This window comes from Rhinoraja longicauda, chromosome 20 (genome assembly GCF_053455715.1).
Source record: "Rhinoraja longicauda isolate Sanriku21f chromosome 20, sRhiLon1.1, whole genome shotgun sequence".
In the NCBI taxonomy this organism is placed as follows: Eukaryota; Metazoa; Chordata; class Chondrichthyes; order Rajiformes; family Arhynchobatidae; genus Rhinoraja; species Rhinoraja longicauda.
The window spans coordinates 17,231,947-17,246,632 of NC_135972.1; the positions used below are offsets into that span (position 1 = coordinate 17,231,947).

The 14,686-nt window shown below is 45.9% G+C and overlaps 1 protein-coding gene across 15 annotated transcripts in view; it reads left to right on the forward strand.

Moving 5' to 3' along the window:
* The window catches only part of LOC144603593 (F-actin-monooxygenase MICAL3-like), a 201,670-nt gene that overhangs the window by 15,910 nt on the left and 171,074 nt on the right, over positions 1-14,686 (forward strand). The window contains exon 1 of one of the 15 annotated variants that reach the window (XM_078417028.1): positions 575-841. The exons of the other annotated variants lie outside the window; for them this stretch is intronic. The gene's annotated coding sequence lies outside the window, so the exon portion shown is untranslated. Of the gene's footprint in view, positions 1-574; positions 842-14,686 lie in introns of those variants that run through there. 15 annotated transcript variants of the gene reach the window in all.

The following is a 14,686-nucleotide window of genomic DNA, read 5'->3' on the forward strand; positions in this document are numbered from 1 at the left end:
TCTCTAAAGCGACTCTCCCACCCCCACCCCCCCTACAGCGGTGCTCCCCCCACCCCCTCGACAGCGACTCTCCCACCCCCACCCCCTCGACAGCGACTCTCCCACTCCTACCTCCCCTTCAGCGACTCTCCCACCCCCACCCCCTCGACAGCGACTCTCCCACCCCCACCCCCTCGACAGCGGCGCTCCTTCAGCCCCAAGACCTCTGGAGGAGTGACATTCTTTAGTCTCGCCCCCTATGGCAGAGTGCCACCCCTTTGCCTCACCCCTTCACAGGCCAGTGGGAGTGCGACAGGCAATGGCAACCTGTCCTGCACTAAGTTTGCCTGTATGTGGATTGTTAAAGTGTTTGCGAGCACTCGCCCTATTGCCTGTCTCCTTGCTGGCTCTGTATTCTCTGGGTGCATTGCTCATTTATTGTTTTGCTGCGGGTGTGATTGGGCCCAGGGGGAGGGGAGGGGTGGTTTGCTGCCTTGGTGGGGAGCACCATTCCTTGCATGCGTAGCCGTGTGTTGTAGCTGTGCTCTGTCTCACTTGATCCGCGAGTGGTTTGACATTGCAGTTGTTTTGCCTGAGATCACTGGGGATTCCTTCCTCGTTGCCATGACAACGCTGGCAAGGCCGGCTTAGTTCTGTGGTTGAGAACATCAGGGTGGAGGAGATGCTGTGTGTGTGAGCAGATTCTGCAGCCTTCGCTTCCAGCAAGAGCCGGCTGTTTGGTGGATTGTGCAGCAGAGTACTGCAGGTGCGTTGAGCACACGGACTAGTTCTCCTGCCAAGCAGAGCTCCGCGCGGCCGTGACAGGGACATGGAGAGAGCAGTGGAACAGTGCTGGCTGAAGGTACGGTGCTTGTTGGATCGTCTGCCCCCTCGACCTGTGGTCCTTGCAGTCCCCACTCTGGCCGGCCCCTGTGTGTCGCGCAGGGAGCAGATTGGCTTTGGCTGAAGGAGTGGCCGGGATCGTGAGAGCTGAGATGCATTCTGGCACGTTGGATGTTGTGGGCAAAAATTTACAAAAGCAACCCTGTTGCAGTGTTGTATCCTGATGGTAAATGGTATTGTAACTACTGCCTGAAGGAATCAGATCATTGTGGTGCATGGACTATCTGGGTGATAGAGCTGAGCAGGACATACTTTCAACGTTGAGTGTATGAAGTGTGTATAGAACTGGCTTGGAACAGAAACCCCTATACAATGTCAGTAAAAATAGTCCCTGGAGCTGCCACACTGCAAGTTACCTTCAGACTAGTGATTCCTCTGTTCGGTCGTAAATCGTTTCATTCAAGTGCAACCTAATTGGATACAACAAAAAAGCCATAAAACATTCCCAGGAGAGTACAGTCCTCCTCTTCTACACACAGTGTTTGTCACTAAGACTACTTCAACGATCCCTCCCTCAGCTTCTCATTCTGCCGATTTCAACCTCTGTCTCCACTCTTTCTGCTCTTCTGAATTTACTACCTTCTTAGTCTCCCTTACTCTCCCTCTATGTAAACTGCCCCGATATTATTTGCAACCACCAATCATGGGGTGATCTTTAATCACTCATTGCCTTGCATTTGCCACACACACTCCTTTCCCCTTCAAACTTCTGACCTTCCTGTGACAATTTCTCTTCCATGGGACCCTAACTGAACTTTCGATTTCCCAGAAGTCTAGTCAATAGACTGTGAAGTTGCCATAACTATTGATAGGTAGCCAAAGCCTACCGATCAACACCTCTGTTGATACTTAGCTCATACTTAGTATGAAATTGTGCATAAATTGTGCTTCTCTTATTGTGTATTCCCTTGGTTCTGCCCTCAACCCTGCCCGCTTCAGTCTCAGGGATGCAAACATCATTTCCTCACTCTTTCATTCAGCCAATTGCCATCAAAACTGGCTAGTTCCAGTGGAAGGAGGACTTGCAGCTTTTTCTCTGAATCAAACCCCTCTCATCTGCTTTCGCACTTCTCCTCACTATAAATGTAAGTATTTTGTAGACTTTGTTGTCTCCAAGGTTGAATCCAGCTACCCCTATTATATGGCTTCCCTTCCTCCAGAAAGCCTTGCTGATCAAACTTCCCTTCTTCAGACTGATTCCATTCCTTCTCTCCAGAGATGCTGCCTGTCCCGCTGAGTTACTCCAGCATTTTGAGACGATCTACAGTACAATACTTTATTTGCTTTGCGTGCACTCCAGTCAAACCACACTATATCGGAGTATAATCAGACCAACAGTACAAAGAGAAAAATACCAGAGTGTAGAATACAGCTTTATAGCTACAAAGTAAGTGCAAGTAAAAAATGCAGGGGCCCAATGAGGTAGGGTGGGAGATTGAGACCACACTGGGGGAGGGTCAGAACTAAGAGAAGGTCACGCTGCAGGAGGGGCTGTACTGAGGGAGTGCTATGCTGTGGGTGCAGGAGGTACTGAGCGAGTGTTGCGCTGTTGGAGGGGCAGAACTGACGAATGGCTCACTATGAGACAGGCTGGACTGACCACAGAGCCGCATTGTGGGAGAGGCAATATGAAAGAGTGCCGTGCTGTGGGTGGGACAATACCGAGGAAGCACCACACTATAAGAGGGGCAGTACTGAGGAAGCGAGACACTGTGGAAGGGGCAGTACGGAGGTGGTACTCCACTATGGAAGGGGCACTACTGAGGGAGCGCCACACTGTAAGAGGGACAGTAATGAGGGAGCACAGTACTAAGGGAGTGCTGCACCGTGCAAGGGGGAGTACCGAGGGTGTGCTGCACCATGCGAGGGGTAGCACTGAGTGAGTACCACACCGTGAGCGGGATAGTAATGAGGGAGCACAGTACTGAGGGAGTGCCGCACCATGCGAGGGGCAATACTGAGTGAACGCTGCACCGTGAGAGGGGCAGTTCTGAGGGAGTGCTGCACTGTGAGAGGGGCAGTTCTGAGGGAATAACGCACGGTGGAAGGGAGGGGGGAAGATCTGAGAGAGCACTGTACTTTGGGAGGGGGTGGTTTGACAGCTCATCTGAAGGCCGTGCTCCTACATACCCTCCAAGGAGGTTTTAAATAACCCAGAATACTGTTCAAAGGACAGGGGCATTCTCCCTAATTCTTGTGCAACACTTGCCCACAACCCACATCACTGAGACAGATGGTTAGGTCATTATCACTTTGTATTTTCCATTCTAAAATATTAATGATAGATCTGATGCTTCTGAGAAGAGTGTGAACCCACTTGTACTCTCAGAGGGGTATTCATGTAGTGGGGTTCTCGTTCGGTCCCAGGGATTGTTCCCGCCTATCCACCTGCTCGTCTCCACCTAACCCTCAGCGGTTAGCCCAGGTGCTCTCCTTGTACACCGTGCCTCTCAACTTGCCTCTGCTTTGCTATCGTCTGTTCCACAAGGCTTGTGTTCTCAGTCAGTGAGGATGGGGTGGGAGGTTGTAACTCTTATCCCTGCACTGCGTGTTGCCGACTGTGCTGACAGATAACTGGAGGTATGGCCTGTGAGCTGTAAACATCAGGGAGCTGAGCGAACGTACACGGGTGAGGAGAACTACATACTGCCCGTCGTTCACTATCAGAGCCACAGGCTGGGTTGTACTGAATGATATTGTGGCAGGTTGAGCTGAGATATCACGTCCACATATGAGAATATGAATATATGTTTCTGGAGATTGTGCTACATTTCTAACGCTTTGTATTCATACTACGGTGCGCTCTGCTTTAGGATGCTGTTAAAATGGACTTGTTCCCACCTCAGATATTGCTCTTTTGCTTGTTATCAAAGATATCAGAGCGAGAGATATTGCCTCAGCCAGTCGAGCGGCAGTCCTGCAGCGCTGGAGGCCCGGGTTCATTTCCAACCTCTGGTGGTGTTTGGGTTGGAAGGTTAATTTGCCATTATAGATTGTGCCAAGTGTGTAGATGAGCATCATGTGGGTGAGTGAGTGCTGTGTGTGTCAGGGTTCTTGGCAAGCACTGACCTGTGCCCAGCCACCCCCCCCCATCCTCAGTCACTGGGGCCTACTACCCAGCACCATCCTATGTACCTGTGCCCTCTACCACTCACCTCTCCCAATCGCTGGGGCTTCTCTCTTACCACCCTTCCCCCTCTCCCCACATCCCCCTCCATCCCTGCATCTTGGCCAGCTACCCTCCTCAGTCCCTGGGGGCCTTGCCCAGTACACCTAAGGGGCCTTTACCCACATCCTCCTCAATCCCTGGGGCCCTATCTCAGTACACCCCCAGGGGCCCTCTCTCCACACCCCCTCAGTCTCTGGGGCCCTCTCCCCAACTTTCCAATGTCCCTGGGGCCCTATCCCACACACCCCTCAATCCCTGAGGCCTTGGCCTGCACCTCTTCCGGAAGGGATGGAGGATTACGTGACCAGACTCAACGTTCAAAATAAAAAATAGGATGTTGGAGGGAAGAATTCTGCAGATTACAAACATTTCCTCACGACAGAAAGAGAACGTTTGGTCTACCTGGTTGGCGTATTCCTCACGTACTTCTCTGCAATTTGTTCTCTGTCACATGTCCATTAATTCCCCCCGTCTCTTTGGGACGTGGGACGACACCAGAGCTCCTGGAGTCAAGCCACAGGGAGAATGTGCAAACTCCATACAAACAGCGCCCAAGGTCAGGATGGAACCTGGCTCTCTGGAGCTGTGAGGTAGCAGCTCTACCACCTGCGCCACTTTGCCGTCTTGAGTGGCAGGCCTGTAATCCTGGGTCTTGCATAGAAAACCTCGGCATTGGTCTCACAGTGACCGACAACCCGGTTCTGCGAGCGAGTGAAGTGCGCGTGGGAAGGGGATCATGTGTGGGACTATATTTAGTTTAGTTTAGAGATACAGCGTGGAAACAGGCCATTTGGCCCAACGAGTCCGCACCGACCAGTGATCCCCGCACACTAACACTATCCTACACACACTAGGAAAAATTTACAATTATACCAACCAATTAACTTACAAACCTGTACATCTTTGGAATGTGGGTGGAAACCTAAGATCTCAGAGAAAACCCACGGGGAGAACGTACAAACTTCGTACAGACAGCACCCATAGTCAGGATCGAACCCAGGACTATGGCGCTGTAAGGTAGCAACTCTACCGCAGGGCCACTTAAATAGGAGAATGCAGTTGTTGTCCATTGCCTGGGCCTTGGCACAGTGGGTAACTGAGATTGGCCTTGCCTACAACAGCTCTGGCACCAGTGATTTAACTAACGGATGCATGCCACCAGTGGTTGGATTGTTTCTGTATTAGTGTGGCTGTGCCACCGTTGTAGTCGATGTTTGCGAAGGGAGAGTGACACAAGGTTCAGCTGTGTGCTGCCCAGCCACACAGGCAGATTCCATCTGGAGCTGACTAATGACAGGGAGTGGGCCCATGTCACGCACATCTGCTGCTCGCACAGAGCAGAGAAATAGACAGTCACAATATTGGCAGTCTATGAGGAGAAACCGTGCTCAGCGATCAGCTCGGGAATGGCTCGATACATGATGACAATGTTTCCATCCCATTTCTTTGAAAAATTCTTTCAAAGACATCCGTATAGAAGAGTTGAATGGGAGCATGAGTCCACATGTGCAGCCCCAGGCGAAAATAGGGTATCCTCACCCTGGGAGTGTGTGATGAGGTGGTGGAGAGGGAACGTTTCTCAGCTTCTAAACTGTGGTGCTTGTACTGTGTTGCTCCCAACTAAGTTTTGATGCCCCCAATTAAACTATGATGTCTCCATTTGGTGCAGAGATAGATTTCAAATCATTTTATTTCTGTTCAATTCCCAAGTTCCCTCCATGTTCTGACTCTGAGTGTTCGTTTAGTGCAGCAGCTATTCTGTTATGTAAGTCATCACTGGACATAGCATCACAATGTTTAAAATCTGCACTTTCTCTGTAACTGCAAGACTATATTCTGCACTCTGATTATTTTCTCTTTTGGAATACCTGGTGTACACACGTACTGCATGATTTGCTAGAATAACAAACTTTTTGTTGTTATCACAGGTACTGAGATACAGTTTTTCACTGTTTCTCAGTAGCTGTGATAATAACAAACTTATCACAGCGTAGAGACGAGGGATAGTGATGAAAGACGTAGGCTAGGTTTAATAATGAAAGGATAGGTACAAAATGATGGAGTAACTTAGTGGATCAGGCAGCATCTCTGGAGGAAATGTATAGGAAATGTCTGGGGTCGGAGACCGACCGAAGAAGGGTCCCAACCCGAAACGTCACCTATCCATTTTCTCCAGAGATGCTGTCTGACCTGCTGAGTAACTCCAGCATTTTGAGTCCGTCTTTAAACCAGCGTCTGCAGTTCATTTTCATTACATTATATTTAATAATGATAGGTCTGATATCAACCATTAATGGCAAATATGCAGGGTCTTAGTGAGACCGTATGTGGAGTACCGAGTACGGTGCTGGAAACATGACCTGAGAAAGGATGCAGTTGCAAATGAGGGAGTGCAGCCAAGATTTGCTGCGTTGGTTTCCTGACAGGTTTGCCATACGATGAAAGATTGTGTAGTCATGGCCTGTATCCTCAAGACTTTAGAGACTTTATAGAAATATATAAAATTATGAGAGGATTCAAATGTCAAAAGCTTGAAGGGCATAGCTTTAAGGTCAGAGGAGAAAGGTTTAAATGAAATATGCGGGGCAAGTTTTTTTACACAGAGATGATTTAGATTTAGAGATACAGCGCGGAAACAGGCCCTTCGACCCACCTAGTCCGCGCCGCCCAGCGATCCCCGCACATTAACACTATCCTACACACACTAGGGGCAATTTTTACATTTACCCAGTCAATTAACCTACAAACCTGTACGTCTTTGGAATGTGGGAGGAAACCGAAGATCTCGGAGAAAACCCACGCAGGTCACGGGGAGAACGTACAAACTCCGTACAGACGGCGCCCGTAGTTAGGATCGAACCTGGGTCTCCGGCGCTGCATTCGCTGTAAGGCAGCAACTCTACCGCTGCGCCACCGTGCCGTTCAGGTGTGTGCCTGAAACACACTGTCAGGGCTGGTAGTGGAAGCAGACACGACAGACCTATATAAGGTGCTCCTATTTGGGCACCTGAATATGGAGGAATATGGTGCACATGCAGTCAGAAGAGATTAGTTTAATTTGGCAATATATTCAGCACAGACATCATCAGCTAAGGGCCCGTCCCTGTGCTGCGCTGTTCTATGTTCGGGTATAATGGGCAGAAATCTCGATTTACGAAATGTCTAAAGGGCTTGACAGGATATTTCCCCTGGCTGATGAATAAAGGACCAGAGACACAATCTCTGAATAAGCTGGAGGCCATTGAGGAGATGAGGTGAAATGTAATCAGTCAGAGGTGGTGAAGCTTTACAATTCTCTACCCCGGAGCGCTGGGGAGACTCAGTCAGTGAGTTCATTGAAAACCAAGATTGATGGATTCAATGATTCAACGTTTTAATGATACTCTATTGTCACATGCATCTAGGTACAGTAAAATGCTTTGTTTTGCACGCAACCCGGTAAAATCATGTAGCAGACGTCACCTGTGTCGCCATGTTTTGGCGCCCACAAAGTTACAAAAGTTCACCGAACAGTCTTATCTACTGCAAGCCCCCGCACGTGCCAGCAGCCCCCCTCTCCGCTGGTCCCCGTTCATTCCCGGCTGCCCTCCTCACTCTCTGACGACCTTTCTCGCTCTCGCTTTTAACGGAAAAGGGTTTTGTAATATCTGTGTGCAATAGTATTTGGTGATTGGCTGAGCTGTGCAATACTTGCAATACTTTGCTTTGTTCAAAATTGCGAGGTAGGTCATGCCTGGACTAGGCAGGTCAAACCCAAGCTGGTTGAGAACTGCAGTTGCCGAAGATCTGAAATAAAAAAAGAATGTTGGAAATAGTCAGCAGCTCAGCCAGTATCCATGGAGAGAGAAGAATTGACTGAAGGTTGCATCAGAACTGTCCAGATGGAAGGTGTGGTGTTCCTCAGCTTATGTTGGGTTAAGTTGGCTCATTGCAGGTGATCACCAACCAACAGATCAAAGTTGGAGTGGGATAGGTTACTCTGATGTAGACAGCACTGTATCATGAGTGCTGTGCACTAGATTGGCAGAAGTGCAATTGAATAAGTGCTTCACCTGGAAGGACTGTTTGAGTCCCTGGATGGTGGGAATGCAGATCATTTTACCGAATGACTCTTCTCTCCGTTATCAGCACAGAGACGGAAGTAATCCCTGCACCATTCTCTGCAGCACACTGCGGATCACAGGCCTCTAATCTGATAAACAATCCTCTACTACCACCCTTTCACTCCTTCCACCAAACCAATTTTGTATCCATTTGACTAGCTCATCTTTTATCCCATGGGATCTTGCCTCAAGCCCAGCTTACCATGCAAGATCTTGTCAAAAGTCTTGCTGAAGTCCATGTGGACACTATCGAACACCTTGCCCTCATCAGTCTTTGAAAACATGTTCTTCCCAATTAATCCATAACCCGATATTTAACATTTTAGAGATGTTTAAATGCCACGTTCCCAAGAGTAATTTGGGATGGACAGTTAATGTTGGGCTTATGAACAGTTGCATCCCATTAATGAATAAAAAGGGAAATGTCATTGTTTCATTCATTTTTTCTTCAGTTTTCCAAAATATTTTCCATATGTTGCAGAATTTTCTGGAAGCAGAGACCCAAGTGCGTCTCCTCCGATCTTTCCCAAGGATCACAACCTTTGACTTATTTCTGTTAATCTACCATCCAAATTATCTGCTATCTCCACATAAACTTTTTAAGTTAGTCCAGCATATTTGTTTTAGTTGTTGCTATAAGATCAATATTATCACCATATCTGAGATTTTGTTTCAAATACTTCAACATACGGGAACTCCTCCAAAGTCATTCTTTAGAAGCAACCAATTTTGTTTGTTTTCCTACCATATACCACATTTCCTTTTGGCATAGAAGGAGGTCATTCTGTCCAATGAGTCTATTCTGCCTCACAATGTAATCTCATTTTCCCCACTAATTTTCCCTGTAACCTATTTTCTTCACATTCCCATCAACCTCTCTCTGATTCTATCCATCACCTATATATGAGGGCCAATTTACTGCAGCCAATTACCCTACCAGTTTGCACTTTTTCTTCGGAAGTGGGGAAAAAAAGTAGAGGCCTGGTGAGACCACATCTGGAGTATTGTGTCCAGTTTTGATCTCCTAATTTGAGGAAGGACATCATTGCTATTGAGACAGTGCAGCGTAGGTCAATGAGGTTAATCCCCAGGATGGCGGGACCATCATTTGAGGAAAGATTGGAAAGACTGGGCTTGTATTCACTGGAGTTTAGAAGGATGAGAGGGGATCTTAGAGAGGCGTATAAAATTATAAAAGGACTGGACAAGCTAGATGCACGAAAAATGTTCCCAATGTTGCGGGAGTCCAGAACCAGGGACCACAGTCTAAGAATAAAGGGGAGGCCATTTAAAAATGAGGTTAGAAGAAACTTTCTCACCCAGAGAGTTGTGAATTTGTGGAATTCTCTACCACAGAAGGCAGTGGAGGCCAATTCACTGGATGAATTTGAAAGAGAGTTAGATGGAGCTCTAGGGGCTAGTGGAATCAAGGATTACGGGGCGAAGGCAGGCACAGGTTACTGATTGTGGATGATCAGCCATGATCACAATGAATGGAGGTGCTGGCTCGAAGGGCCAAATGGACTCCTGCACCTATTTTCTATGTTTCTAGAGAAAACTCAAAGAGAAAGCAGGCAAACTGCAGACGGCACCAAATGTCAGAACCCAGGTCGCTGGAGCAGTGAGGCAGCAGCTCCACCTGCTGCAACTCCCTGCAGTCCCTCACTAAATTATATCAAATGAGTGTAAGAGACCATCACTTACTTCCCCCAACTATTGACCCAATCTAACCGTCCTAACACTACTCAGACAGCAGAGATTGGTTATAGATGTCATTTTACTTCAAACAACAAACTGACTATTTTACTTCAAACAACAAATATCTGAAAAACCACCATTGACTCATCTCCCTTTGTGAAACCACAGTTTCACAAGAGCTTATTCATCACAGCAACCTTTACATTTTATAAATGTTGAACATATGTTTTCTGCTGCTTGTTTCTTGCATGTTCATTCTCAGTTATTTCACCATCGGGTTTTTGGGTTTTCCTAAATAGTAACGTGCTGGAGGAGCTCAGTGGGTTAGGCAGATCTGTTGAAGGAAATGGACAGACAAAGTTTTGGGTTGGGACCCTTCTTCAGACTGATGGAGCAGAGGGGAGATAGGTTGTAGAAATAATTTCCTGATTATTTTACGTTCAGAACATGTCATGTTTCTGCCGGGCAGCTGTTAATGTCAAAGGCTTGGTTAAAATCCATAAGTTGAATTAATGCTTGAAAATGAGAAAAGAGAGAAGTGGGTCAAATTCTAGAGCTCTGCCACATGGCAAGCACGGACATGATGGGCCTAAAGGACCCCTGTGCTAAATCGTTTGATAAAATTGCTGTGACACTGAATGTTGTCCCACAGTTTTTTCCAGAATCTGCCTTATTACAAACAGATGATTGATCATATCAGCGTGTTTGCCGAACTTCCTATATCTTCTCACTCTCCCCTCAGTATCTGTGCAGTAAACGTCTTGAGCTGATTCCTCCCGAGCTGCTGTATTTGCTGGGTTTGTTTGAAGATCGGAAATAGTTTCTTTCCCCACCCATTGCATACTTGCTCTTTGTGAGAAATGACTTTACACTACATTTATTGGGCGCTTCACGTCAGCCAACCAATACTTTCTGATCTCGGATCTCAAATAAGTTTATTGGTGTGTACACCAGGGTGCCATGAAATAATCAGTACACGTACAGTAATGATGAATTCAGCAATGTACAATAACGAGTGCAAGATCGCAGACTGGTGCAGGATTGTAGTACAGTCTGAAGTAGTACAAAAAGTATTAAAAGTTTGATGATGGAATAACCAAACATTTTAGAGAAAGTGGCAGCAATTCCAGGAATGGAGTGCGAAAGAGGTGATTGGTTCAGGAGTCGGAGAGCAATAGGGCCCTAGTGAGACCGCACCTGGAGTACTGTGGGCAGTTTTGGTCTCCAAATTTGAGGAAGGGCATTCTTGCTATTGGGCGTGCAACGTAGGTTCACTAGGTTCATTCCCAGAATGGCGGGACTGTCGTATGTTGAAAGACTGGAGTGACTAGGCTTGTATACACTGGAATTTAGAAAGATGAGAGGGGATCTTATTGATATCAAAACAAATCATATAATACTATACATAAAATCAATCAAGCCAAACTTGAGTCATGTATGTAGGTAGAGCAAACTGAAAGATACATCGTGCGGAATATAGTTCTCAACATTGTAGCATAACAATTCCAGAGAAATCAAGTCAAATTTATTACAGTTTGAGGAAATAACAGTGGGGGTTTGATGCAGCTTTCTGTGTCTTTGGTTAGGCTGCAGTTGGAGTATTGCATTCAGTTCTGGTCGCCTCCCGTGCAGGAAGGATGTGGAGGCTTTGGAAAGGGTGCAAGAGGTTTACCAGATGGTTTACCAGATTGATGCCTGATTAGAAGGTACTAGCCATAAGGAGAGGTTGGACAGACTTGAATTATTTTCTCTGGAAGGCTGGACTTTGAAGGAAGACCTGATAGAATATATAAAATTACGAGAGCCTTTGATATGGGTAGTCAGTCAGAACCCTTTTTTCCATGGTGGAAACATCAAAGACTGGAGGGCATAGCTTTAAGGTGAGAGTGGCAAAGTTTAACTGAGATGTGTGTGGCAGGGGGTTTTACACTGAGTGGTGGTTGCCTGGAACGCATTGCCATAGGTGGAGATGGAAGCAGATATGTTAGTGGTGTTTAAGAGGCTTTTGAAAAAGCATATGGATATGCAGAGAATGGAAAGATATGGATCATGTGCAAGCAGATGAGATTAGTTTATCTTGGCATCATGTTCCACACAGACATTGTGGGCCGAAGGGCCTCTTCCTGTGCTGTACTTTTCTATATTCTATCTTCCATATCTGCTAGAGTGGAGGGGAACCAGTAGCTGAGATATGTTTGAACTTTCAAAAAGTTCAAAAACTTGATGTGTGTGCCGCTGGGATCAGAAATGGAACTGCAATATATCTGTGAACAATCTTGATGAAGGAAGGGAATATACTGCGGCTAAATTATGATGTAAAGGTGTGGAGAAGGCAAGCTGTAAGGATAGTACGAGCAGATAACATTGTGATATTGATCGGTCAAGTGAGTGAACAAAATGTTTACAAGTAGAATGCAGAACACACTCACATTGTGGAGAGTTTGCATTCCTCGAAAACCATTTATATTGTAATTTTCCGTAATGTAAATCCTTTAAAAAAAATTGTTGTTCCTTTTCGCATTATCTGCTTATTTAGTTACTTTTTCTCACATAAGTTCCGGAAGAGTAAATTTTTATTCCATATCCCAAATTCATTGGGTAGTGTTTTGTGAATTTTGTGAGGGCGGATTTCTATTGTCTGAACTTGCGTAATGCGGGATGTACTCTGTTTAATGTGGGAATATGTCTAGAAGGAGGAATGTTGTAGGAAGCATTCTCCATGCAGGTGGTGCATGGTGTTCCTTGGCAATAGAAGAACACAGAGCACTCTTGAACTACCATGGATTTGTTTTCTATTGTGTATTTTTGCGCTAATATCTTACTTTTTCTGCACAGTCTTTTTCTTTTCACTGTCTTGTAGAATTTATATGTGATTTATGTATACATTTTTTGTGTTTACATTTTTTGAGTCCATATGCACAAGAAGCTGCTGCAAGCAAGATTTTCATTGAACACGTATCTCAGCATATTTGTGCATTTGACAATAAACTGGACGATATGAATGCTAGTTCAATGGACAACACTGCTGCATAAAGGGATTTGGTGTGTTTGGATATACAGCACAATGAGTAAGCATACAGGGGCAATTGGGAAGGCTAACAGAATACTGGCTTTTATCTCGGGTGGTAAATCTGTGGAATTCATCGCCACAGACGGCTGTGGGGGTCATGTCAATGGATATTTTTAAGGTGGAGATTGACAGATTCTTGATTAGGAAGGGTGTCAGGGGTTATGGGGAGAAGGCAGGAGAATGGGGTTGAGAGGGAGAGATAGATCAGTTATGATTGAATGGCGGAGTAGACCGGATGGGCTGAATGGCCCAATTCTGCTCCTATAACTTATGAGAGGGTTAGAGAATGTTGTCAAGTTTTACTGCAACTGTAACAAGGCACTGGTGACAGCACATCCAGAGTACTGCGAACAGTTTTGGTCCCCTCATTTAAGGAAAGATATATTATCACCAGACACAATTCAGAGAAGGTTTAGGATGAACCCATCTTTGGAGGGGTTGGCTTCCGAGGGAAGGTTTAACTGTGAGTTTAGAGGAATGAGGTGATCTTATTGAAATGTTAGATCCTCAGGGAATTTTACAGAGTAAATGCTGGAGAAATGTTTTGTGTCGTGGGGGTGTCCAGAACCAGAGGATCTGATCTCAGAATAATAGGGTTCCCATTTAAGATTGAATCATAGTCATACATCATTGAAACAGGCCCTTCAGCCCAACTCATCCACACTGATCAAGACCTAAGCAAGTCCAATTGTCCGTGATTGACTCATCCCTCTATACCTTTCCTGTTCATCTACCTGTTCAAATGGTGTTTAAATGTTGTAATTGTTCCTGCCTCAACCACTTCCTCTGACAGCTCATTCCCTACCCACCACCCTCTAAGTAACAAAGCTTCTGTTAAATCTTTCCCTTCTCATCTAAATCCTATGCCCTGTAGTTCTTTATTCCCCTTCCTTGAATAAAAAAAGCTGTGTGCTTTAACCCAATCTGTGCCTCTCATGATTTTATGCACTTTTATTAGAACATCCCTCAGTCGCCTACGTTTCAAGATGAAGATTTTTTTTCCTCAAATAATTCTGCATCATTGGAATTATTTTCCCTAGGGAGTTGTGGAGGCAGAATCCTTGAATGTATTCAAAGGTGAGCATTTGGATAGCAGTAACGGGATCATTCCGAGTCAGCATGGATTTACGAAGGGGAAATCATGCTTGACAAATCTACTGGAATTTTTTGAGGATGTAACTAGGAAAATTGACAGGGGAGAGTCAGTGGATGTGGTGTACCTCGACTTTCAGAAAGCCTTCGACAAGGTCCCACATAGGAGATTAGTGGGCAAAATTAGGGCACATGGTATTGGGGGTAGGGTACTGACATGGATAGAAAATTGGTTGACAGACAGAAAGCAAAGAGTGGGGATAAATGGGTCCCTTTCGGAATGGCAGGCAGTGACCAGTGGGGTACCGCAAGGTTCGGTGCTGGGACCCCAGCTATTTACGATATACATTAATGACTTAGACGAAGGGATTAAAAGTACCATTAGCAAATTTGCAGATGATACTAAGCTGGGGGGTAGTGTGAATTGTGAGGTAGGCTGCAGGGTGACTTGGACAGGTTGTGTGAGTGGGCGGATACATGGCAGATGCAGTTTAATGTAGATAAGTGTGAGGTTATTCACTTTGGAAGTAAGAATAGAAAGGCAGATTATTATCTGAATGGTGTCAAGTTAGGAGGAGGGGGAGTTCAACGAGATCTGGGTGTCCTAGTGCATCAGTCAATGAAAGGAAGCATGCAGGTACAGCAGGCAGTGAAGAAAGCCAATGGAATGTT